We start from the raw sequence: 27,651 nt of genomic DNA on the forward strand, positions 1-27,651 counted from the left end.
ATGCTCAATTTCCTAAGCAAGTCAGTTTGCCTCTTGGCACTTCAGTTATGCTTCTGTAAAATGAGAGCAGTAACTTTCTCTGGCCAGACATAGAGAAAGAACATGTGGACCCAGTGGGGAAAAGGGAGGGTGGGACGAATTGGGAGAGTAGCGTTGACATATATACACTACCATGTGTAAAATAGATAGCTAGTGGGAAGCTGCTGCATAGCACAGGGAGCTCAGCTCAGTGCTCTGTGATGACCTAGAGGGGTGGGATGGAGCTGGTGGGAGGGAGGCTCAAGAGGGAGGGAATATATATATATATATACATATAGCTGATTTACTTTGTTGTACAGCAGAAACTAACACAACATTGTAAAGCAATTATACTCCAATAAAAAAATAAATGAATAAATAATATAATAAAAAAATAACTTTCTCTGGCCAACTGACAAGGTCTGATGTGACTACGTAAAGTGTTCACACATGGTCATGTGATCTCAGAAGCCCTCATATATAGATGTTTATTGTAACCCCCTCAATATAGGTGCATCTCCAAATGATAACCTTTTTTCATTTGAGCATAATTAAAGCATGGAGTGCTTAATCTCTAACAGGTATAAAAAATCTCACAGACACTAACTACAAAAGGCCAAAAGGCAGGGTCTGCAATAAGAACTTGAGAAACAGCACAGCTTTATTTCATTTTGGAAGTCTGAGAGAATGAACTAACTTAATCAACACAATCTACCCAGTCCACATGAGGAAGAGGAAAACACAAGAGATCTGTTTTAGGATTTATTCTAAGATTTATGATCTAACTTTTCACCATGACAGTCACTTTGTTCCCACAACATCCTATTCAAAGGCTTTCTGGTGACCTAAATCTGTCATTTTCTTTTAAAAGCCCCTGTTTTCCATCCTGTCCTTGATTTCCAGCTGTTCTTTGTGTTGATTACCATGAGTGATAATTTGGGGAGGCATGCAACATGTTTGCAAGCAAAGGGAATGAATGGTCTGGCATTTGAGGAAGGACTAAAAAAGACATTTCAGTCTGGAAGCAGGCAAGCTGGAAGAATATGTTCTCAGCAGCTTAAAGTAATGGATATGGACTGAAAATGGCAAAAACAATCTTGAAAAAGAAGAACAAAGTTAAAGGACTCATACTTCCTGGTTTGAAAACTTATTACAAAGCTACAGTAATCAAGACAGTGTGGTAGTGGCATAAGGATAGACATATAGATCAATGGAATAGGATTAAGAGTCCAGAAGTAAACTCTTACATTCATGACAAATTTATTTCCAACAAATGTGTTAAGATAATTCAATGGAAGAAAGAATAATGCTTTTAACAAATGGTACTGGGACAGTGGAATATCCACATGTAAAAGAGTGAAATTGGACATCTACCTCGCACCATACACAAAAATGAACTCAAAATGGATTATAGACTTAAATGTAAGAACTACATCTAGAAAACTCTTGGAAGAAAACATGGGAGTAAACCTTAGTGACCTTAATTTAGGCAATGGTTTCTTTGATATCATACCAAAAGCAAAGAAATAGCAGAAAAAAATAGCTAAATTGGACTTCATCCAAATTAAAACTTTTTGTGCTGTAAATGATACAATCAAGAAAATAAAAAGACAACCCACAAAATGGGAGAAGATATTTGCAAATCGTATGTCTGATAAGAGATTTGTATCCAGAATATATAAAGAACCCTGACCACCCAATACTATAAGGACAAATACTCAATTAAAAAGTAGGAAAAGAATATTGAATATACCTTTATCCTAAGAAAATATACAAATGGCCAATGTGCACATGAAAAGATGCCCAACATCATTAGTCAGTAGGGAAATGTCAGGCAAAACTACAGTGAAATACCTATAACTTCAAACTAACTAGGATGATTATAATAAAAAAGGTGGATAAGCAAGCTTAGTGAGAGGAGAGTGTTGGAGAGGTCTCTGAGCCCTGACGTTCCAGGATGATTTCATCAGGCATAAGGATCTTAGACCAGGGAAAGATGAGTGGAAACAGAGGCAAAAGTTTTAGCCAGCCTGTGGAGGCCAGTGCAAATACCCAGAGTATGAATCACTGATCAGACACTCTCCACGTGCCTTGTGGCTTGATGAGGAGCCAGGGCCTCAGAAACCAGAACATTCTTAGCCAATTGATGGAGATGATGGTGCATTTGCTGTAGATCACTGAAGAACATATCATGCAGCTGATGACCAAGCACATGCAGCAGGACCTGGTGCTGGAAGAGCAGAGGCACAATCAGGCCAGCCAGGAGCAGGAAGCCCTCCTGGGCCACTTAATATGCCAACTGGTCTACCTCCTGTAGTCTGGGGCCATGGGTGGCCTGGGATTCCAACTGTCTTGCCCTTCCCAGGACTCTAGGGGTGAAGTCAGAGGTGGGCAGTGGGCCCATCATCCAGGCAGTCTGACCAGCTAGTTCATCAATGGAGTGATTTTGAAGCTGCATTTGCCAGCCATGACCTATCCAACTGTGGGATTGACATCTCTGCCTTGTACCATTCCAGCTTCTAGGGCTATAAGAACTGCCATGGAGGCAAATACCATGAGGACAAGAACACTTAGGGTTTCATTAATCTTGGTACCAGTGAGAATAAGCTGTGCATTGATCTGATTACTGAAATCTTGAATCAGAGTACCATGAACTGCATTGAGGATATCCTGCTGCTATATCCTGATTAGAGAGGGCAACCATCCCTGTGGGAAGAAGTGGGCTCGTTCCTGACCTACTACTGCAAGACACCTGCCCACCTGGATCCAGAAAACTTGCTTGTTCTAAATGGCTGCCACTCTGTCTTCTCCACGCTGGCCATGGATCTGTGCAATTCAGGCGAGGCCTTTCTGACCCCTCACCACCTTCTATGGTGGCTTCCTCTTCAGCTCCCACCGGTATGTGAAAGTTGAGCTTGCCCACCCGGACAGTGAGATCACTGATGTGAACATCCATCCTTTCCAGCTCATGTGTAGAAGGTGGAGCAAGCCCCACTTGAGGCTATGCTTAAGGGCAGTGAGGTCAGAGACCTTGTGTTAATTAACCCTCAGAATCCTCTGGGTGACCTCTACTCCTGGAGCCCACTGAAGGAATACCTGGAACTTGCCAAGAGGTGCAACCTACGTGTCATTATAGATGAGATTTACATGCTCTCTGTGTTGGATGAATACATTATATTTCACAGTGTTCTGGGCATGGAAAGTTTGCCTGGTTTCAACAGGGCCCATGTGATCTGAAGCACCAGTAAGGATTTTATCATTTCTGGCTTCTGCTTTGGCACTCTATAGACCCACAACAAGGAGGTGGGCTCTGCCGTGAGCTCCTCTGGCTGCCTCTGCAGCGTTTCTGGCATCACCCAGCACAAACTGTATTGGCAGCTCCAGGACAGAGAACAGATTGACAAAGTGTATCCACCTGCTAACCCTCACAGGTACATCATTAACAAGTTGAAGGCATTGAAGATCCCCTTTCTCAATTGTGGCTCTGGCCCCTATATCTGGGTCAACTTGGAAAACTTCCTGGACCTGTGTGCACTTGAGGAAGACCTGCTCCTCCATTGCTGCTTCCTGAACAACAAACTGATATTGTCCCGTGGTGAGACCTACAAGTATAAGAAGCCTGGAATTTTCCACCTAGTCATGGTGGATAAGCTCATCGGGCTAAAACACACTTCCCGCATCAGTTCTATCAGGTGCTAGTGAAGCAGAAGCAGGATTTGATAGCGAAGCAGCAGGAGAATGCGCAGAGGGAGTGAGCGTTCTGCCCTCCAGTCAGTCACTCCAGCCAGTCACAAGGCTCAGGGGGCCCTGCTATCAGCCTCTGGTCCAGAAGGCTGGGGCACTGAGCTGGTGCCGTGACTGAGGAAACAACGGGCTCCTCCAGGAATGGGTTCGTGTGATGCAGTCATCAACCTCCTTCAGCTGAGCATGTGTAATTTTTGGAAGCTTTGCATTGTTTTAGTCTCTGCTGGCCGTTGTGTGTGCAAAGCATTTTTATGGGGTTGGGGTCGGAAAGCCTACAGGAATAAAGGGAACTCCCTGGGGCCCTATTTAGATGGGTGTATTTTTGTATCTGATGTCCTCTAAATTCTATATTCTCTTAAATTCCGGGCCTGTTCTATTTCTTGTTGATATTTTTCATAATCACCTTTGGGAGCTAGATGATTATTTTGTCCTTCAAAAATTCTAAAGCAGGTTGAATGTGAAGAATAATGTCAGAGGCAGGCCAGAAAGGAAGGGAAAAAATGATCCCTAACTGATGGAGCACATTCCAGGCGTTGGAGGCACTGTCCCATAGGATCCTGACAAGATCACACCATCCTTACCCATGAATGACTGAATGGCAGGGTGGGGAGAGAATTCCAGAAGTTCCTGCTTCCGAATATCACTTCTTTCCATTCTTGCCTTTTCAAAAGACTTTTAAAATGAATCTCTGTGACAAGCCTGGGGTCTTCCATTTCTATCTCTAGTGTTTTCAACTGTTCTAATCACACCACTTGTGAGTTTCTCTGCAAAGCTTTTGCATATCTGAGCTTCAGGCTGAGCACTGATGCTGTGAGATGGGTGGGGCAGGGACCACCATCATTATATAGATGATGAAAGGGCGTTTAGCACCAACTGGTGACTTTGGTCAGTCACTTCGGTTGTGGCCATCTTCCCTCTCTTGAGTCTAGGTTTGGGGGTTCTTGTTCTTCAATGACAATTTTCCTTTAAAAACATCAACAAAAAGCAGCATACCAACGAATCCCAATTCTTGAAGGTTTTTTTTTTTTTTTTTAATACCAGAGAGTGTTCTTTAGAAATCGACTACAGCTAATAAAAACATAAAGGGAATTCATTGGAAAGATGAAGGAGCTATTGTGACCAGAGATGCTCTTGGGATCTCTGTTAACAGCAGCTAATAGACAGTCTCACCAGGGAACCGTCCCTGGGATGGAAGCGTGGTGCCTTCCATGGAAGGGATAGGCTGTTTCTGTCTTCTGTTCCACAGAGTCAAGTAAGAGAGTGGAGAAAAAGAACATTTTCACATCTACAAGCATCTCCCTCCATTATTTAGGTCTTTAATTTCTCTCAGCAACGTTTTTCTAGATTTCAGTGTAAAAATCTTACATACATTTTGTTAAATTTATCACTATATTATGCTTTTCATGTTATTTTAAAAGTATTGTTTATTAATTCATTTTCTAATTATTTGTTGCTAGTATATTGAAATAACTGATGTTAGTATATTGTATCTTGTATCTATCAAGAACGTTGAAGGCTCTGAGGTTTTACCCTACTTGCAAACTAACGGGTTTCACGAATGCTGACAGACGGCATGAGAAGCCTGGGTCAGAGACAAATGACAACTTATTACTGACAGTAATAGCAGTAATCAGAGTATGACTTTTGCTTTGGTTCCCCAAGCCTTGCTTTCTACAGGGCAAAATGTGGAGGACCAAGTGATGCCTGCATAGGCAGTGGGGTGTGTTGCAGGAGAAGAGACCCACACATAGGGAACCTGATTCTTTTATAATCAGCAGTAAGCCTGCCTGAACTTTAGCCCTGAGGGAGGCATTATTTTTACTATGCTGAATAATTATAGTCATAATTTTAGTTCAACAATCCTTGTTTTACAGGTAAGGATACTGAGCCCAGGGAGGAAATCCAAGCATTTACATCCATTTCTTTTCTTCTTTTTATCCCCATGGTGCTTATTCTTGGTCAGTCTATTACCTCTTGTCAAGTTTATTGTCAAAGATTCCCATATTCTATGCCAATCTTCCTAAAGTTCTTCTTTGATTATTTGTTAGTTACTTAATTAGTTAAGATGTTATTAATTCTTTAATAAATACATGTTGAACATTCTGTTTGTTTCACCCACGTTCCAGGCTCTGAAGTAAACATGACAGAGTTGTGCTGCTCATGCCGCATGAAGTTTATTTTTCATCTTCTGGTAAGGGAGACAGATGACAAATAAACAACAAAATGTATGTGTCTCTGTGTGAGAAGGAAGTATGTTAGGTAATGCTATGAAGAAAACTAAAGCAAAGTATAAAAGTATAGTATGGTGGTGTGGAAGGTGCTATTTTTGATTTATCCCAGCAGGTACGACAGTGAAGTGAGGGACCCAGGTAAGCAAAGATCTGAGGGGAAAGCACAGCAGTAATGATGTACCAACCAACAAGTGCAAAGGCCCTGAGGCAGGAAAACCTTGATGAATTTGACAAAGAGCAAGAAGGTCAGTGTGGCTGGAACAGAGCAAATCTGGTGACGATTGGTAGGAGATAAAGTCAGAAAACATACAGAACGGCCAGGTCATCAGAGTCCCATGCCCCAACCTGTTCAAATGTTTCCATATATTTCAATGAACAAAATTCAGACTCCTTGACTGGGTAACCAAGGCTCCCCACTGCCTATATTTTTTTTTTTTACCTTTTCCAACTTTACTTTCATAGACCCCTAACATGAATTCTTCACATCAGCCCAGCTAGCGTATTCATCAGACCCCAAGTTACTTTTCACAGCTCTGCTACTAGAACTTTTTTCCACTATACAACCTCTGACTATTGAAATTGGCAAGATAGGTCTAGTTTAAAAGTCCTGCTTGTCAGTGCCATGTATGAAGTTATATCTCCACGTTAGACTTTATGTGTGTGTGTGTGTTTTGTCTTTTCTATAGTGCATTCCAAGCTCCTAGAGACTTGCTCATAGCACCTTTGTATCTCATTTATATCTGGTGTGGAGCCTTATAGATATTAAAATATGATTTAAAGGTTTTTTGATTAAAGAACCATATGTTGGGCTTCCCCCGTGGTGCAGTGGTTGAGAATCTGCCTGCCAATGCAGGGGACACGGGTTCGAGCCCTGGTCTGGGAAGATCCCACATGCCGCGGAGCAACTGGGCCCGTGAGCCACAGTTACTGAGCCTGCGCGTTGGAGCCTGTGCTCCGCAACAAGAGAGGCCGCGATAATGAGAGGCCCGCGCACCGCGATGAAGAGTGGCCCCTGCTTGCCGCGACTAGAGAGAGCCCTCGCACAGAAACGAAGACCCAACACAGCCATAAATTAAAAAAAAAAAAAAAGAACCATATGTTTATAACTTTGGAAGACAAAAAGATTGCAAAGTTGCATCCTTTCATCTGAAGGATAAAATAGGGGAATGATAGAAACATACATTATAATTTATTTCTAGATTGTTAGTTAGCTGTTATTGAGTAAATACTTATATGAATGAGAAAATCTCATAGAGGAATGATCTAGGTTTTTCCCAAGTATGGTAAATTCTCACATCCTTAAACAAAAAATACTTTTTAATCGCTTTTCATCTGGAGAATAGACTGTGTAAACTAAACCATCACTTATGAATCTCCCATTGTAAATAATGAAACTATAAAATTGTAGATGATATACATTAAAATAATCATGTATTTATTATAATAATTTATAATAATAATATAATTAATATAATTTGTTATAATAATAATAAACTCTTACAATAATATACATTTCTTTTAAGAGTTCCAATACTCTCAGAAGATTTTATCAGTGGTATCATTGACAAGGAAATTGTACACTTTGTTTCAAATACATTTAGGAAACTGGAATTGATTTTTTCTCAAGGCTTTTACAAACTCATCTTTCAAGACCTGCTATAATTTTGATGTCTCAAAGTAATACAAGCAACTTTGTGCCCAGTTTGTCTCTTTTTTTTCTCTTTTTCTTGTTCTAATTCCTTTTTGTTTCCTTCCAAATTGTGAGTTTTCTTTGTTGTTTTGTTAAAAGCATGCATACTAATTTTAAATATCAAATACTATGGAATATATATAACCAAAAATATCATTCACATAAAAATATTATTAGCATTTTAATTTAATATTCTTTAATCTGTATCTCTATTTCACTTAGTGTTATTGAATGGATATCAATAAATATAGATCTATATCTTTATTTTAATTACCTCACAATATTTCTTTGCATGTTTGTATATACTTAGTTCCCACTTATTTCTAAGGACCATATTTCTGGTTTCAGAAGGAATGCATTATCTTCCACTGAAATAATGGAAGAATTATTGTTATGAAATATTGCTTCCATGAAATAATTTTACAAGCAATGTTGAACATTTAAGGATGCTTTAATATTTTGTAGTGACATCAATTTTTCAATAGAAAATATTTGGCCAAGCGTGACAACATACATTTGAGCTTGGGTTAGTTTCTAGAGGTAATTTAAATGCTATGTGATAAACTTATTTTTACCCTAGCTCATTGGTTCTTAATCCTGGCTGCATATTATACTCATGCCTTGAACTTTTAAAAAATATTGACACCCAGACCACCTCCCAAACCAATGAGATTAAATCTTTGGATGAAACCAGGGCTTCTGCTGGTTTTAGAAGCTTCTAGGTGAATATGAAGAGAGAGGGTTGAGAACCACTGAGACTATTTCTAAAATAATTTGTGCAGAATTTATACCACAAGCTTAATAAAAAAATTGTGTCTTTTTAATTTTGAGGAGAATGGAAGTTTATCTTAAAATCGGGGAAATGTGTATACATATAGAGTTTGTTCATTCTAGTTTGTAGAATCTCTTTTTGTGTATACAACTTACTCCTAGATATTCTATGAGAATCAAAATTAAAGCTATTGGATGGTTTGAAAAGAATATCTTATGGCTACTTATCTTTCTACTGAGTACATGCCACAGTGGTTACCTTGAAAGCTCAAAGCTCCTGGAAAAACATTAGTTTGTGAAAGTTTTATTCTAAGTGGAACAGTTTGATAATGCAGCATTTTGGATTAGCTGAATTGAAGTATATATGGCTTCCTTTGAAAGAGGACAAAATGTAAGAAGGGGGAGGAAAACAGGAAAGGTGAGAGGGAGTTTACTGTCACTTTAAGTGATGGAACTGAATTTTGATATGAATGATGCCTCAAGGCCGTAGGGGTAGGTAGGGACAATATCTTACTTTTCATTTCACCAGCTACAGAAATAAATGGAACTTTGTCTACTTGCACAAACTTCAAAGCACGAAAACCTAAAAGCATCCAATAAAGGTGGTTTTCATTGAAATAAAGTCTATAGAAAGCAGTGTTTTCAATGAAACATTGACAAATGATAGGTAAAAATATCTCAAGAAAACACTGATTTTTTTTTTTTTTGGTGTTTCTCTTTCTTGTATTTTTTTTTTAAATCACACATAAAATGATGGTAGGGTAATGGCTAAAGGGCAACTCTGAACAAATGGAAAACTTCTGTCTTCGAATTAACGTTATCTCAATTCTCAAATACCAGGAGCGTTTGCATTTTGAATAGAATTTTAAGACATACTGTCATGAAAGAAAAGTAATGAAAACCTATTTGCTGCTGTTAAGAGTTTGTAAAACAGGCTAAGATGCAGGAAATAAATCAATATAACTGGATTTTTTCACCCAATTATTACTGTGTAGGTGTGGTTTTTTGAATCTAAGATTATTATAGAATACACCTCTCACAAAATAATTCAGGGGTGGTTTTTGTGTTTTTTTTTTAAATTTCATAAGCAGTTATAACAAATTGGAATAAATTATTTGATGCCATTTAATGATAAGTGTATTTTGCAAGTTTTGTTTTTGAATTGTTTGTGTTTAAGTCCGTAAAGAACCCACATTGCTGTTATAGCATAATTTATTGTTGTAGCAACTATTCACTGATCAGGACTGACTATTTAATAGTAGGCAGTCCTATAATTTCATGTGAAAATTATGTGGAAAAAAATAAACAGGATAACTCAAACAGCTGTGGAGGTTTTCACTATCTAGAAATTTGACAATATGTAGATAAAATGGTCAGATAATTATTTCAATATTTTAAAATGTTGGGATAATCTTTAGGTATAAAATTATACTTCTTCTTCTCCATAAATTAAATGATCTTTCATTTAAAGAGTTTGCTTTAGATAACACCACTTCACAGATAAAAGGGTTTTGTAAAAGCTCTTGAAATTCAGACAATTAACACTCCTGGAGCACTGCGTTCACAAAATGATTTAGAAAACTATCAAAAATAGAAGAGATAAATGAAAAGTTTTAAATGAGCAGAATTTCCAAATTGATCACTAGAATCAATAAGAGTTTAAGTCATTTTTCCTGGGAATGATTTAGGGCAAATAGGTATGAGATTGTGGGACTGGACCAAAAAGTGTTCTTCTCTTTTTTTTCCTTCCAGTTTCATTGAGATATAATCGACATACTGTATAAGTTTAAGCACTATATAAGTTTAAAGTGTACAGCATAATACTTTTACTCAGATATATCATGAAATGATTACCACAATAAGTTTTGTGAACATCCATAATCTCAAATAGATACAAAATAAAAGAAAAATATTTTTCCTTGTGATGAGAACTCTTAGGATTTACTCTTTTAACAACTTTCATATATAACTTACAGCCTTGTTAATTATATTTATCATGTTGTACATTACATTCTTGGCCCTTATTTATCTTATAACTGGAAGTTGGTACCTTTTGAATATCTTCATCCAATTCTCCCTTATTCCCACCCACCGTGTCCTTCTTTTTTAATCCTAAGAGCGCATACTTAAAGAATTTAGTTATGATCATGTGATTTTTTTTCACATCACTATTTTTTGTTTCAGTTCTGTTCTAGCCTGAGCTCAAAATTGTACTGCTTGAAGCAGTGTTACAGTAAGTCCCCTACATATGAACCTTCAAGTTGCGAACTTTCAAAGATGCAAACGTGCGTTCGCATGTCCAGTCAGGTAAGTTAGTTCACGTGTCTGGTGTACATTGTCACGTGCGTGCATCCTCTACAGGTGGTTGTGCTTTTGTGTTCTTTACTGTACAGTACTGTATAGAGTACAGTAGTACAGTATCTTTATTTCAAGCCCAGGATGTCCAGAAGCAAGCATAAAAGCAGCAGTGATGTAGCTGGTACTGCTAAGAAGCTCCAAGTGTTAATGATGGAAACAAAAGTGAAAATGATTGAGAGAGTGGAGCGAGGCAAAAAGATGGTAGACCTGATGGAATTGGAGGCCCAGAGAAAGGACAAAGAAAGAAAAGAGGAAGAAGAAGTAACTGAAGAACCGAAGAGATTCAGGACGCAGGAAATGGCAAGGGCATTTTCTTTATTTGAGGAGGCACTGTTAGTTTTTGAGGCACAGGACCCGAACATAGAATGGTACACGAAGGTTGCAGCAACTGTTCACAATGCAATCCAGTGCTACCGTGTCATCTATGATGAGAAAAAAAGAGCTACTACCCAGACATCACTGGATCACTTTTTTTCAAGAGGGTAGATAGAATTGAATCCAGCAAGGAACCAGAACCTGTGCCATCAATGTCAGGCGTGAGTGAAATTGCAGCTTGCCCTCTGTCTCCTATTGCTGACGATCCTTCAGCTTTATCATCTCCCACCTCCTCTCCCTCCTCCAGTTGGTAACTCTTCTTGCCTGTTCACTCGATGCCAACCCCTGTATGCCAGCTGTTGTACTGTACTATTGTACTTTTCAAGGCACTGTACTGTAAGATTAAAAAGGTTTCCTTTATTTTTTGTGTTTGTTTTTTTATGTATTATTTGTGTGAAAAGTATTATAAACCTATTACAGTGCAGTGCTATATAGCTGATTGTGTTAGTTGGGTACCTAGGCTAACTTTGGTGGACTTATGAACAAATTGGAGTTATGAATGTGCTCTCAAAATGGAACTTGTTCGTATGTAGGGGACTTAATTGTAATTTCAGCTTATGTGAAAATTTTGTGTTAGAGTTAAATATTACTTTTATTTTGCACTAAATATGATAGTGGGTGGAGGGAAGCTATGAAAAAAATGTACAGTATTAGGTAAGCCTAATTGCATATGGTGATGAGAACATGTAAGTGGTAGCCAGGAGCTCTGAGTTCTGGCTTAAAATTTGCCTCATTCTCCTTGTGTGGCCGTGGCAAATCATTTAACTTCCCTGTGCTTCTGTTACTTCATCTGTCAGACGGAGACAATAATATCTACGCATTCATTCACAGATTACAAATTCCTTAAGGGCAGAGATCTTGTCATTTTCGAGAGATTTTTTTCCTAGCATTTTTTATAGTGCTAGGCACTGGTAGGTACTTGAAAACAATTGGTCTAAAGTTTAATAGATGAATGAAACAAATTGAGGCATTAGGCATACAATTTATTGAAAATTGTAAATATTAAATAATTATACCATGGTATTATCAAAGAAAACACGTAGATGGATTATGGAGACATATGTCAATTAAGTTTGATTACTTTCATTAAATCGAAGATGATAACCGTACGATTTAGCAGAAATATCACTGCACTGGGAATCAGGAGACTTAGGGTCCAAGAACAGCCTGGAGTCCCCCCAAAGGCACTGAGTCATGGAGCTGTGTAGGTGGAAATGTTTTCCGAGGTGTACTTCTCTTTGTTATTTTATGGAAGAGGAAAGCAGCACTCATGTATCTGTGGACTTAGAGCTGCTGATAACCAGGTCTCTTTGCTTCATCTTTCGAGCTCTTCCTTCCATGACTTGGCCAAGTCCCTGACTACACTAGCTGGTTGTCTTCTCTAAAAGGTTGAGCTAGGTGATCACAAGAGTTTCTTAGGGTTACAAATTTCAGATCATTTATGGGGGATATCTCTTTCTTTCTTGGTTTTTATTTCCTATTTGCATCTTTAGTAAATTAAAACAAGGCTTCCTTCAACACATGGATGGAGAAAAGATACTTCAATAATGTTTGTTGTCACCTTGCTGACACTTTATTTCTGAATGAAACAAATGAACCACAAAATAACAACAGCAACTCTATAATACATTTTAAAGGAGCTTGATTCTCAGACTTCTTTGCCAAGGAATTTGTCTGGCCTTTTCCCATTCCAACTTGTGCAAGCCGTAATCCTGTTTCAAGGCAAAACATTTCCAAAGTTGCTAGTGAATATGGAGCATACAGTTCTGGAATCACTCCTGGTAACCTGAACAAACTATTCTGCAAACTTTCATTATATAGGGGGAAGGAGACCACAGTGACAGGAAGGCCCTTCTTGCCAAATGGGTAAAGTTAGAAAGAAAACAGGATGTTGACATGGAGAAGAAACAAAGAGTTGCCTGAAATCCTTCAGAGAATGCAGAAGTTTCCACAATTGTTTTACTCTCTGGTAATGATTAAGGATGCTTTAAATTTGTTGTGCCTTAGAAAGCTAGGTGTTGAAACATTGAATATCCATTAACATTTTAAAATATTACATTTTTCTATCTATCTTTCTTTTTAAAAAAATTCCCTTCCAAGAGATTTATTAGTTTCCAAGGTTCAGACCCACCCTGATCTTTCAATGAGGGCCCCAGCTCTCTCAGGAATCCATGTTGTTTACTGATGTATACTTACCAAGGCTGTAGGAGGCATTGTCATTATTTCCTGGTTTCTCATTCATTTGTGCAGTTGTCAAGGCAATACATGGAAAGGTGAGTCCGAATACCTGGGTCTTACTGTTAAATCTTATTTGGTGACACTGAGCAAGAACCTCTCTAGGCTGGTTTCCTCACCTATTCTATCCTCAACCTGGGGGTCCCCAAACCCCTCTGGGTCCTTTAGGATGTCAGGGGAATCTGAAAGCTTTACTGAATTTTAAATAAAGCTTAATTGAAATCAATTATGTCTTTCTCAATTGGGTCACATGGTCTGAAAAAAAACTGTTTCTTTACTTTTTACAGCAATAATAGCAGTTTAATGTAACCCCACAAGTGGTCCCATGTTGAGCAGCTATTCTGATCGAAAGTCATTATGTGCATTAAATTATTTAATTAATAAATTATAATTTTGTAGGTACAACGTTTAAGGCAAAAGACATTGAGGGAAAAAAGGAATATTGTATTTTTTGAAGGGTCAAATATGGGAACCCATGCACTGGGGCATCTCTAAACTGTTCCAGCTCCAGGATTTCTAGGTCAGGGGTTGGTGAACTTTTTCTGTAAAGGACCACATAGAAATCATTTTAGATTTTGTGTGCCAAATGATCTCTTTCATAGCTACTCAGTTTTGCCATTATAGTATGAAAGCAGCCATAAACGATATGTAAATGAATGGATTTGTCTGTGTTCTAATAAAACTTTATTTATAAACACAACCAGTGGGCCACATTTGGCCAGCAGACACTAGTTTGCTGACACCTGTATTTGGTGATCCCTGAAACTCTGAGACTGCTTACTCATCAAGGAAACAAATACAGAGATGGAAGGAAAGATAAGCAGGCGGGAATATTTTATGCTTATTAAAGGCTTGTGCCCCAGTTTCCTGTTCCAGGTGCAGTGATTATAAAATGATGTCAGATAAATTAAGCTTTTAGAAAAGATTTTCAATAATTGATGCCCATGTTGTCCTACTTGCTCTCATAAACTCAAGCCTAGCTTCGTGATAGCCAGCACTGAGGACAATAGTTGGATGCAAAATAAGTTGTAGCAGCTTTAGCCAAAGAGTATGCTGCAGGGCACCAAGCTCAGTCCTCCTCTTGAGGTTCCTAACTGGGGCAAGTAGAGGACTTAGTACGGTGGACAGAAAGTCCCAGAAGATGGTTTGCACTCTCTATGGCAGAAGCTCCTAGTTTGGACCAAATATCTATTTTTTTCCTTCCTTTTCACCAGAACTTCTCATTTGTAGCTGCAATCATGGCTGCTTGGGCTAAATATTTATTTTCTGGCTTTTTGCATCTGGTTATGGGTTTTTGACTAAGGTTTGGCTAATGGGATGTAAACAGAAGTGTTGTATATGACTTTAGGGAAATGTTCTGGAAGGGAGATGGTGTGTTCTTCTCACTTCCTTCTTCCTATTAGCTAAAATACAGACATGATGGCTGGAGTTCCAGAAGCTATATTGGACTACAAAGAGAAAGCGACATGCCAAAAATGACAGAGCTGCGAGATGGAAGGAACCTGGGTCCCTGATGATTTTGTTAAGTTCAAGACTTCTTTTAAGTGAGAAAGAAATCAATTTCTAGTGCTTAAAGAATGCCATTATTTTCGATTTTCTTGCTTTAGAACAGAATTCTAACTGAAACTTCAACTTTTCCTCAGAAAACAGTCAGTTTTGGCTTTACTGTAGAAACTTACACTCATCTAGAAGAGGGATATTCCCTACATCTGTTCTGATTTGGACAGTTCTGGGATTTCTGGTGCATTTCTAAGTCATTCATAGGTCAGAGGACTCTTCAGAAATCAGTCCTTTGATGGGGGGTGGAGGCAATTTAGAAAATTTGAAATTGTCTTTTTAATGTCGTTCACCTATAAGTATTTTCTGATTTGCTTTATTTCTTTCTCATTTACACAAGGATTACTAAGTATATGTTATCTATTTATTTCTTTATGTACTTTTTCTTTATTTATTTTAGTTTCCGTATGGTGGGGTTTTCGTTGCTTCATTTTGCTATTTAACTCACTGCAGTTCCAGGAACTGATTTCCTGATACTCACAGGGCTAGGCTGGATCTGGATTAGATGGTGTGGTAAGGCCTTTGAATCCTCCTTATGTTGGCATTCACCCAGCTGTAGGATGTTAAAGGAAAAGGTCAAGCTCAGCCCTTCCATTGGCTCTGTGGAATTTCTTGCTCAGTTTGCCCAATCTAATAGTTTTCCTAGTTCTAATAAGCCTCAATTTTTGATATGCAAATGTTGGCATTGTTTTCCCGAAGAAGCTCTCAATTCCTTGCTGCTCTTGTCCAATAAGAACATAGAGTGGGGGACCATTAGCATCCTGTGGGCCAGCATCCTGCTTTCCATTCCTATTGGTATTACAAACGGACTGCTTTTCCTTCCTTCATTCAACAAATATTTATTGAGAATTCACTATGCTTCAGTGCCTGGGATGTAGCAATAAAATGGTAAATAGTACAAATAAACTTCCTTGATTCTTTCTTTTTAAAATTGTCTTCCTTTTTTTTTGTGAGGAAGATGTTCTGTTCCTCATTTCTTGATTTGAATTCTTGACTCTTATGTTTTCAGTCTTTCCTGTTTTCTAATATGACTATAGCCATTTGTCATGTAAAAGTGCTGCTTAGCTGCAATTCAGAAATTTTGAAATTGTCCTTTCATTGTCATTCACCTATAAGTATTTTCTGATTTGTTTTATTTTTTTTCTCCTTTACACAAGGATTACTAAGTATGTGTTTATATATTTATTTATTCATGTACCTTTTCTTTATTTATTTTAGTTTCCATATGGTAGGGCTTTGTTATTTCATTTTGCTTTTAACCCACTGCAGTTTTCCTTCAACCATATAAATATAAATAATACATTTATATAAATAGAAGTCCCCGAAACATCTTTTCCTAACCACCACCCATGATTTCTTAGCTTCTCTCATAGATCTTTCTTCTCCTACCATTCCTTCAGTTTTATTTTCCCCCACGATTCTCATTTCTCATGTAAATTCAGTTTAAAAATAAAGAAATATAAATAAAATAATGGAACTCATAACTCTGAGTAGACAAGGGGCTTTATTAACCTAGAAATTAAAATGTGTCAGGAAGTGCAGGCTGGTTTAGACCAGTGTGACTTCTAGCTCAGAAAAGTTCACAAGGCTGTTTCTGATTTTGAATGTCATTCAAATGCTTTGGAAGACTTGTTGACTGATGTGGGAAGAATGGCAGAGGAAAATGTGACAGGTTCCAAGGAAATGAAAATATTTTCTCTAATATAGGATATAGTAAATGGTAATCATAATAAAAATAAATTAAGTAAAGGTTTTGGTGTGTGTTTGATTTTTTAAAGGAGTGGTTCATGATAGGAAGCTAAGTGATAAATTTCCTTGGCTGGGAAAGAGGAATCTACCTTGTCCCAGTTAACAAAATATGACCAGGTACCATAAAGGAGAGTCTCATTAAAACGTTGTCCACATTCTCTGAGCAGAATGGAGAGTTTGAAGACAAACATAATTTATTGAATGTCAGATTATTTCAGGCTTATGAGTGTCATGCATTTTTACCAGTTACTTAATTGCACTGAGTCTCAATTGTATACATTTGAAATAATGTCACCTGCTCAAACATACCTAGAACTCTTTTATGTATCAGATGAGGTAAAGATGTTCTAAAAATCATGTAGTTTCAAAAAATGTAGTATATCATTACTATTACATGTTGCATAGTAATAGTAATCATCTCCTTGGAAGTAAAGGTCCACAATGACATGAAATTTGTGTTATGACATTATTTTTAAACATAATTCTTAAAAAATACTGCCCAGAGAATAGTAGATAGAAATAATAATAGCTTGCATAAATTGAGCATTTTCTCTGTGTCAGGCACTATGTTAAACAGTTTTCATGATTATATCATCACATTCTCATAATACTAGCTATCGTTGCCCTTTGCAAAGAGGAAACTGAAGCTTAGGGAAGTTATGCCAACTTGCCCGGGGTAAAAGTACATAGGGGTAATAAGTGGTGGCTCTTGAATTAAAACCAAGCCAGTCTGACTCCAGAATTCGAGCCTTTAACCAAAGTGCCCAACTGCTTCGCCAGTTTGAAATCTGAAATTTGATTAAACTAAGTGTATGAGAATCGTGGGCTTGGCCAGTGGTGACAGTTGGAAAAATAATTGTTAGTTCAATATAACAAAAAGTCCAGAATTGTTATTGCCTCTGACAACCACACTTCAACTCTGGTCTAGACCTGCATGAGCCTGCTCATTCTGGGTGGGGGAAGTCAAGGAGATGGGGTGGGGCCATAGCTGCATGGAGGCTATTGTCAAGGGCCTTGCTTTTGTTTGGGGTGGTGGGTCCATCAGGCTTACTACATTACTGAAAAATTTCAGTTCAAGGACTCACTAACGAAAAGCAGACCTTGCCTTAAATGCAACAGTGATGACTCTGTCATGAACCGGGATTACGACTAATCCAAAATCCAATCCTCTGTACTCGACGATGCAAAATAAATGACAATAAAAGGGAGAGGGAGAATTAAATTTGAGTGTTCTCAGTTTGAGAACTTTCCTTTAAATACCATTTTAGAAGTATCTGAGGAGACAATATTCTCTTTTCCCAGTGTGTGGCACTCTTCTTCCATCTGATCTCCTGCCCGTCTCAGAAAACCATCACCTGAGAACTTAAAAGTTCCTGTCTCACTTCTCAGTCTCACCTGATGACTTATTTTGTCTGGAGTCTACCTGTTAGAAGTTAAGCAAATTATTTTATTAAAGAATCTAATCTTGAAGAGAACTTAGGAAATTGGACATGTGGGGAAATTTTGAATGATTGGGTTTTAAAAATGGAGAGGGAACAAAATATAAAGCTGACCTGCCTGATGGACTTATGACCACGGATCAACAGTTTTAGAGAGAGTAGGACCACATCTTCTACTGTGATTGATTGAATGTAGGGCATGGCTCTGTGTGTGTGGTCTTTTCCACCTGGGAATCTGGAAACCTGAGCGCTTGTTTCCTCCTTGTCCCTAACTTTGTGAGTTAAGAAATAATAAACAACTGCGGCTTAGATTTTCTTTTCTTTAATATTAAGAGACTTGAGCAGATGGTATTTAAGCTTCTCTTTACAGAAATAGATAGATGATAGATAGATAGATAGAGATAGAGATCTCTGTCTCTCTCTTGAAGTACCTTGGCACATTGAATAACGAGTCAAGTTTATATAACAGTATTCTTACTTTGCAAATTATTTGTTGAATACTGAATACTAAATGTCATAAAAGATGAAGTTTCTGCTTTGGAAGTTTATACTGCAAAAGTCCTCTCTAAGTAGCCTGCAACATACATGAATTGACTGCACATTCACAAATTGCTTTTATTCAGCCTAGGTTCCCTAGGCCCTCTGCTATGCCTCAACCCCTTCCTTTCTATGTATGTTCTACTCTCTTACTTCCTCTGGAACCCTTATTTATCCCTCCTTAGAGTATTGCAAACGGGAGTCCTTGTGTAGGCAACTTGCTTAAAGGAAGAGAATTGCACATAAATTATAGTCTGTTTTATGCTTTATTCTCATTCCCTGTGATTCCTCTGCCCAAGTTGGGGGTGGGAAGGGTGGAAGTTAGGGAGGGGTAGGGAGTACTTCCATTTAAACAAAAGAAGTGTTTTTGTTTTAGAATTTGCAGCTGGTTTGGCTTTTGGTGGTCATAGGTTAGGGGGAAATACATGTCTATAAAACTCAAATGAGGAAGATCATTTACAATCAGTGTTTAACATGCATTACTTCTTGTTCTCACAATAACTCTGCAAGATAGATTATTACAATCTTTATTTACAAATGAGGAAACCAAGGCTTAATGAGTTAAATAAGTTGTCTATGGTGGCAACATTAGTGAGTGGCTGAACTAGAGTTGTGGCCAGGTTCACTGACTGCAGGGTATGGCACCCCACAGGTACGGGGTGTTTGGTGAACAAATTCAAGAGAGCAGAGGTTGTGGGGTGCCCTCTTGAATTTATTCACCAAATACCCTGAACATTAGATCATTGATCAGAAAGAGAAGACATCTAATTACTGTCTACAGTGGAACTTTTGCTTCCTAACCATCATATCAAAGAATTTCAGAAAGAAAATTTAATTTTTTTGCTGAATTATAGGAAGAAAATGATTCATATTACTTATTTAACTAATATCCTAACTTGGTTTCCCCACACAGTTGATATTGTTTCTTGAAGCATCTGAATTGAATTTAGCAGTATGACTATGTAAAAGAATCACTTTTCACATCTCACTGATATTAATATGTGATTGAATTCACTATAACCATAACAAATTCTGAAGCTAAAGGGCATGCTAAGAGAATTAAATTCAACCCTGGCTTGGCCTCTTATTACTTTTGACCTTCAGTGACAGTATATCCGTGAATATGAACACATATACCTTACTTATTTCATGCAGTAAAGAATAAAATTAATAAGGTTACAAAAAAACAAAAAAAAGAATGTCCCAGAAGCTTTTAATGCAGTTCTAAGATAACTTCTTTGATTTTGGCCCTTACCACCATTATTAATTGTTTTTAACTTTCTTTTTTTTTTTTATAAATTTATTTTATTTATTTTTATTTTTGGCTGTGTTGGGTCTTCATTGCGGTGCGTGGGCTTCTCATTGCAGTGGCTTCTCTTATTGCGGAGCACGGCGTGTGGGCTTCAGTAGTTGTGGCACACGGGCTTAGTTGCTCCGTGGCATGTGGGATCTGCCTGGGCCAGGGCTCGAACCCGTGTCCCCTGCATTGGCAGGCAGATTCTTAACCACTGCGCCACCAGGGAAGCCCATTAACTTTCTTTTTTGATTTGTATTCTTTCCTCATTTTGAAGTCCAATGAGGGATGAACTCAAGGTATGAACTTAGACATACATCATCAGTGTTCAATCATATCTATATCATTTCACTGGGCAACAGTTCTAATGCAAAATTAATGGCACATGATAGTGGCAGGAAGATGTAGATTGCTTTAATTAGTGCTATAAATTGTCTAAGTATCTGTACATAAGAATCAAATGGGATTTACATTCAGCCTCCCAAGTTTCCTTACATGATCTAATTTTTAAGATTTATTTCATGTTTTACTTATCTAACTTTGTCATTACTTGGGATATAAAGGCTTAGTAAATCAAGAAAACAAACATTATCTATATGACATAATCTGCCTCTGGAACTATAGCAAAATGGTCAATTCTAGAAGTGTTGCTGCTGGAATATTTTAATAAGCCAAGCTACATTTTATGATTTGAATGCCAATTGTAAATATATGAACTAGATACAGTTCATGGCATCTTTGGGATATAAACAGAGCTTTAACATGACTAATTTAGTTAAAACTCCTATGTAAAACTGAAGTTAGTTAGGGGTGTTAATGGACTTTCTTTAGGAATCTTTGCTAGTCACAAAGGGAAATTGCTGGGAGGATCTAAAACTGTAGCCTTAATCTAATAAAAACAACTGTTTCCTTACTCTCATCCCTCCTCTACAGTTTCTGCTGCCCCAAGTGGAGTTGATAATGTTGTGGGATTGACTTGGAAGACAAGATCAATGGACTTGGAAGAGAAGCTACAGATCCTCTTACGAACTCTTTTTTGATTAAACAGGTGAGAAAAACCGAGGCTTAGAATCCAATTAGGCAGCCTTCTGATTCCCAGTCCCTTGTTCTCTTCTCTACTCTCCTCTACTTCTGTTTAGCACCTTCAAACCGCACAAGGTCAACAGCTTATTTGATGCATTAAGTCACTAACTGTCTGCTTTCTACACAACCTAAATGAGGTTTCTAACAGGTTGTTGAGGAACTGCACAGCTCTCATTTCTACCTATAATAACAAAATTCCCCTAAAGTAAAAGATCCCTTACTCAAAAGCTATGAGAGCCAGAAATATGTATTTCTTGTTATGCAGTAACAAGTTTTGAGAAAAGAAAAATAAACTTTTTAGGTGGCTTCAAATACCACTACACTCTGTTAGGATAGATTTTTCCTAGCTTACTCCCATTCATCTCTTTAGGCATTTAGACTTTAAATTTTAACAGTGTTTGACTTCTATGATAATTTCATGATATTTAATGATAAGACTCTCATGCCATTGCACACTTGAAAAACCTATATAATGCATTTTGGACTTCATAGACTCTTGGAACTAGGAAGATATTGTGGCGTAAATAATAAAATGTAAAACAAATCCACTAAGGTACACTTCTCTGTTGGATGACATACCTACTAGCAAACCACTTTTTAAGAAATGTAAGTACTCTTTAATGACATATGACTAAGAGGGCCCATTTAAAAATACCATTCGATATGTACTTAGTAGCAAATCAAAATCAAATGATTCCAGTGTCAAGGATACCCCCTTTTCATATTCTATTATGTACATAATTGAAATTTGAAAGGGAAAAGTTTGTTTTTCTCAAAGAATGCTACATTTACTTTGAGCTCTAAGTGATTTATAAAAACAGATAGGAGTACCAAAGTACTTTCCAGATAAATGAATTACATGCTAATTTTTTAAAAGGTAATGTCTTCTAAACTATTTGTCTTATAATTTTTAGTATACAAAGTAACTATTCTGGGTAGCATCAGAGAAAAAGGAGATGTGTGAAAAAAGTGGTTCCCTGCATGATAGGATATACATTAATAGGAACAGACAGAGGAAAAGCAAAGGGGCACATTTTGTCCTGAGCACCGCAGCTCTCTATGTTTTAAGCCTCTCATCTAGGTCAATTGAAGCGCTAGCCATCACAGACCTTCCCTGAGTAGTGGAATCAGTGGGAGGACCCTGACCAGGACAGCCAGCCACAGGCTCCCAGCCAGACTTCCTTTCACCTCTCCTTCCCTCTTCTCCTTCCCTTCTCCTCCCTTCTTCTTCCCTTCTTCTCCATCCTATGATGGTACTCTTTATGGCGTTTCTCTTGGCTAATTCCTGGATTAGGTTGCCCTGGTTGGACTTTTTATAAGAAGCTATTTGAGAATGAAAACAAGGTCCTTTGTTTTTAAACTTCATTTGATCAGATGGTGCCTTGTAGAGATGATGCCTTAATGGTGGTATTTTAAGCATCCTGGGGAGGACGTAGGTGAGACATTTAAAAACACAGGCTTTCCTGGTTCCTCTACTCAAATTATACAGTCAGCCACCATAGCAAGCTGATCAGTTCCAATAATGTGAATCTCCCAGGCAGTTTGTATTTTCATTCATTTATTCATCCAACAAAAATTTACTGAATGCTGACAAAGGGCCAGACACTGTCTGAGGTGTTGGGCCAACAGCAATGAACAAGATAGGCAAAATCTTTGCCTTCATGGAATTTATAATATGACAAGTGAGATACATGTGATGCATATAATGAAATGTGAAGGACAGGTTGTTATGGGAACACAGGACAGGGAGAGCTAACGTATCTGAAGAGGCAGAGAAAGACTCTGGGATGAAGTAATAAGCCAGAAACAAGGGCTGACCAGGTAAGTTAGCCACCCAACAGAGCCCCAAATGCCTGCTATCTCGCTAGCCAAAGACATTTCTCTGCTTTCTGTCAGGCTGTTCTCGTCATTCCCAACCTAATGATGGTTGGCACAGAAATGAGAGAAACCATAACCTTTGCTGAGGACTGACATTTATACTTCAATTTCTATTATTTACTTGGTTGATTTGGCTTGTGCTTCATTAAAGAGTAGAAACTTAGGACATTTTTTGTAAATGTGCTAGGTCTTCTGATCAGTTTTCATTAGTCTGAGTTGAAACTGAAGGTTTGGAAAATAGATAAGTACTTAGAATTATAAAAGATTAATATATAGTAGGGGCTGAGCCAGAAAGAATGCTGAAAAATAAGGCAAAGTCAGAATATTTACTTAAAACACGACTAAACAGTTCAAAGACTAAATTCAGAACACTTCTGTTCTTTTAAATGACCTGGTAAGAATTATAATTCACTTTTCATTGGACACTCCACACTAAAATACACACACAACACACACATACAACTCTCTCAATGACTATGTGTTTTTCTTAAGGTTAGAATGGTGCTTTAGTAATAGGAATATTTTAAACATTGTGCTGTTAGAAATTTTTGTTTTAAAACAAAATCAATATTCTTTAACCAAATACTTTCTGGATAGCTGCAGGTGGCACTCTGCCACGCCCTAGAAATGAGGAAGGGCACAGGACAAAAGCAGTCCTGCCTCTGCACTGCTTGCAATTTATTTTGATTGTTTTACTCAAACTCAAGAGTGTTTTCACTGCTCTAAAAACTTGCAAATATGCTCTTTTATTGGAAAACTTCAAGACATTATTCTAAAATAATAGCATGTAAAATTTTGTCATCTACTTCATCTTAAGTGTTCTATAAAATACTCTCAAGTTCAAACGAGTACGGTTTTCATTTGACCAATCCACCCAATAAGCACTAGATTGCTGAGAATTTTATACAGTACCTACTTTTCACCTCTCAAGGGCTGACACACTGGTCTACTAGATTATTTCTTATATGACTGTACCATTAACAGATTTGAGGAAGTTTATTTTCTTTATTGGACCCATTGTTTCTTTAATGCCTTTTTAAAAAATTATTAATTCTTGTTAGGTAGCAATCACAAGTCAGACCCTCTCCTATGTCTGTCTCTTTTGCTTCTGTACGCGCCATTTTTTCTGAGTTTGAACTCTAAGAAGAAAAGCATCATCATTTTTTACTCCACTCAGCACAAGTTTTGTAGGTGAAAGCAAGATACTCTGGGCAGAAAGCTAATTCAAGTAAGATTAAGTATTGTGAAGAAGAAGCTATATAGACCTCCTTTTAGAAAATATTTAACGAGTGTAAGACAAGTGTATATAGGAGGCACTAGTTAAAATATGAAGGAGTTAGTTTTAGAATAGGCAGGTGCTAATTTTAACAAGGGAATAAAACAATCTGTGAAACTCTTTAATTTTAATGACTGGTATAGACCTCCAGTAATCTTCACATCAGGGTTGTTAAACTCTGCCCTGCAGGACAAATCTGGCCCATGGTCGCTTTTTGTAAATAAAGTTATAGTGGGACACAGCCTTGCCCATTCCTTCATGTACTGCCTATGGCTGCTTTTACACTATAATGTCAGAGTTGAGTAGCTGCAGCAAAAACTATATCACCCACAAAGCTGAAAATATACACTATCTGCCACTTTACAGAAAAACGCCTACTCGAAATAATTTTGCTTTGTTTCTCCTTTTTTGATTGACAGTATATCAACTTCTACTATTCAAAGACAGTTGTCCAACAGAAGCCTTCAGTGTTATATAAAATTGGGCAAAAGAATCAGATTTATAAACCGATCATGAATCATATTGCCTTTTACTACAGACAGTAAGTTACATGATATACGAACCCAACTGATCTCTGCAAAATTATCTGGAACTCAGATGCAGGGAGGCAAAAGTTTGTAAAAATGCAAACTTCAGAGAAATATTGTGTCTCATTATGAAGTGAAATAATTCAGAAATACCTCTGTGACTTTTTTCACAAACACAGATAGATATAATGATTACACCCTCAGGCAGCAATCTATTTCAAAAAGAATAGGCTATGAGGATAAGTACATCTGCTTTGAATTCTTATTGATTTTCTAAGTCAGTGTTTATACAACAAATGACCTGATTACTTGCAAATGTCAACTTCATCTAGGACTCAAGTAGAAAAAGATGTTAATTGAATGACTATTGCGAAATGTATGTTTCATAGGTTTGTACATGACTCAGGCTTAATCCATCAAAAATCATCTTCCTGTCTAAATTATTTACCTTTCCAACCAATGGTTTTTTTGATGAGCATCTTTATATTCCTATTCTTTATATAGCTTTCTTTTCTTTATAGTCCTATAACCTCATGCCTGAGCTTGATACGTGGGTATATGATAAAATAACAATACTAACCTATATCAAATTATATCAAATATAAATTATTATAGCTTATACAGAGCATGTGAATATTATCTGATCCCCTCAACAACTCCCTGAGATAGAGCGGATATCCTCAATTTGTATGTGAAGAAACTGAAGCAGAGAGAAGGTAAATTCTTTGTCTATAGTTTAATAATAATAAGTAGAATCAGTACAAAAAGCAGGGTTTTTTTCCTACATCCAGGGTTTATGTCTTTGAATCTACTGCCTTCTCACACAGAGAGAATCAGGTTATTTTTAATCTGTGAAATGTCATGATATATAATCATTATGTTTATTACTATTACTGTCATTCATAATGCAATAGTTGGTTTTCCCACTGTGAACACAGGCTAAAATTTGAGTGTTGAGAGGATCACAATAAATAGCTATGTTAAAAATATTTGTATAACTTGTAACTCTGATTTAATCAGGCACCATACTTTATTTTCATGGAACTAGTTTAAGGGTTCCCTGAGAGAATCAATGGGTTGGGTGGGATCATTATAGAAATTCCATTTGTATATTATTTTATTATCTCTATAAAGCAAATTGTATACATTTGCAAGATAGCAGCAGATTTTTAAGGAATAAGGGTGAGACACAAAGGCCAATGATATTTAATTAAATTTGTAAGCTCATTTCCTTCTTTCTTTCTTTCTTTTTTTTATTTTTTTTAAACTGAAGTATGATTGACCTACAACACTATGTTAGTTCCAGGTGCACAACATAGTGATTCAATAGGAGTTATATGGTTTCAGGTCTTATGTTCAAGTCTTTAATCCATTTTGAATTTATTTTTGTTTACGGTGTGAGAAAGTAGTCCAGTTTGATTATTTTGCATGTAGCTGTCCAGTTTTTCCAACACCACGTATTGAAGCGGTCGTCTTTCCCCCATTGTACATTCTTGCCTCCTTTGTCATAGATTGACTATATAAGTGTGGGTTCATTTCTGGACTCCCTATTCTGTTCTACAGACCTATCTGTCTGTTTTTGTGCCAATACCATACTGTTTTAATTACTGTACCTTTGTAGTATAGTTTGAAATCAGGGAGCATGATACCTCTAGCTTTGTTCTTCTTTCTCAAGATTGCTTTAGCTATTCAGAGCCTTTTGTGTTTTGTGTTCCATACAAATTTTAGAGTTTTTTGTTCTAGTTCTATGAAAAATGCCATTGGTATTTTGATAAGGATTGCATTGAATCTGTAGATTGTCTTGGGTAGATGATCATTTTAATAATATTAATTCTTCCAATCCATGAGCAAGGTATGTCTTTCTATTTGTCTTCGTTGTCTTCTATTTCTTTAATCACTGTCTTATAGTTTTCTGAGTACAAGTCTTTTACCTCCTTGGTTAGATTTACTCCTAGGTATTTTATTCTTTTTGAACATTTTGGTACATGACTCTTTTTGAATTATGGTTTTCTCAGGGTATATGCCCAGTAGTGGGATTGCTGGGTCGTACGGTAGTCCTATTTTTAGTTTTTTAAGGAACCTCCATACTGTTCTCCATAGTGGCTGTATCAATTTACATTCCCACCAACAGTGCAAGAGGGTTCCCTTTTCTCCACACCCTCTCTAGCATTTATTGTTTGTAGATGTTTTGATGATGGCCATTCTGACTGGTGTGAGATGATATCTCATTGTAGTTTTGATTTGCATTTCTCTAATGATTAATGATGTTGAGCATTCTTTCATGTGTTTGTTGGCAATCTGTATATCTTCTTTGGAGAAACGTCTATTTAGGTCTTCTGCCCAGTTTTGGATTGGGATGTTTGTTTTTTTGATATTGAGCTGCATGAGTTGCTTGTATGTTTTGGAGATTAATCCTTTGTCAGTTGCTTCATTTGCAAATACTTTCTCCCATTCTGAGGGTTGTCTTTTCGTCTTGTTTCTGGTTTCCTTTGCTGTGCAAAAACTTTTAAGTTTCATTAGGTCCCATTTGTTTATTTTTGTTTTTATTTCCATTTCTCTAGGAGGTGGGTCAAAAAGGATCTTGCTGTGATTTATGTCATAGAGTGTTCTGCCTAGGTTTTCCTCTAAGAGTTTGAAGGTGTCTGGCTTTACATTTAGGTCTTTAATCCATTTTGAGTTTAGTTTTGTGTATGGTGTTTGTTAGGGAGTGTTCTAATTTCATTCTTTTACCTGTAGTTGTCCAGTTTTCCCAGCACCACTTATTGAAGAGTCTGTCTTTTCTCCACTGTATATTCTTGCCTCCTTTATCAAAGATAAGGTGACCATATGTGCATGGGTTTATCTCTGGGCTTTCTATCCTGTTCCATTGATCTATATTTCTGTTTTTGT

The 27,651-nt window shown here is 37.2% G+C and overlaps 1 pseudogene across 1 annotated transcript; it reads left to right on the top strand.

Moving 5' to 3' along the window:
* Window positions 1-1,748: 1,748 nt before the first annotated feature.
* LOC309624339 (putative inactive 1-aminocyclopropane-1-carboxylate synthase-like protein 2) lies at window positions 1,749-27,348 on the top strand (annotated as a pseudogene). Its single transcript, XR_014249923.1, has 2 exons — window positions 1,749-5,953; window positions 10,639-27,348. The product of XR_014249923.1 is annotated as a putative inactive 1-aminocyclopropane-1-carboxylate synthase-like protein 2 (transcript).
* The last annotated feature ends 303 nt before the right edge of the window (window positions 27,349-27,651 follow it).

The sequence above is a fragment of the Balaenoptera borealis genome (assembly GCF_965194805.1).
Source record: "Balaenoptera borealis genome assembly, chromosome: 2".
NCBI classification, from domain to species: Eukaryota; Metazoa; Chordata; class Mammalia; order Artiodactyla; family Balaenopteridae; genus Balaenoptera; species Balaenoptera borealis.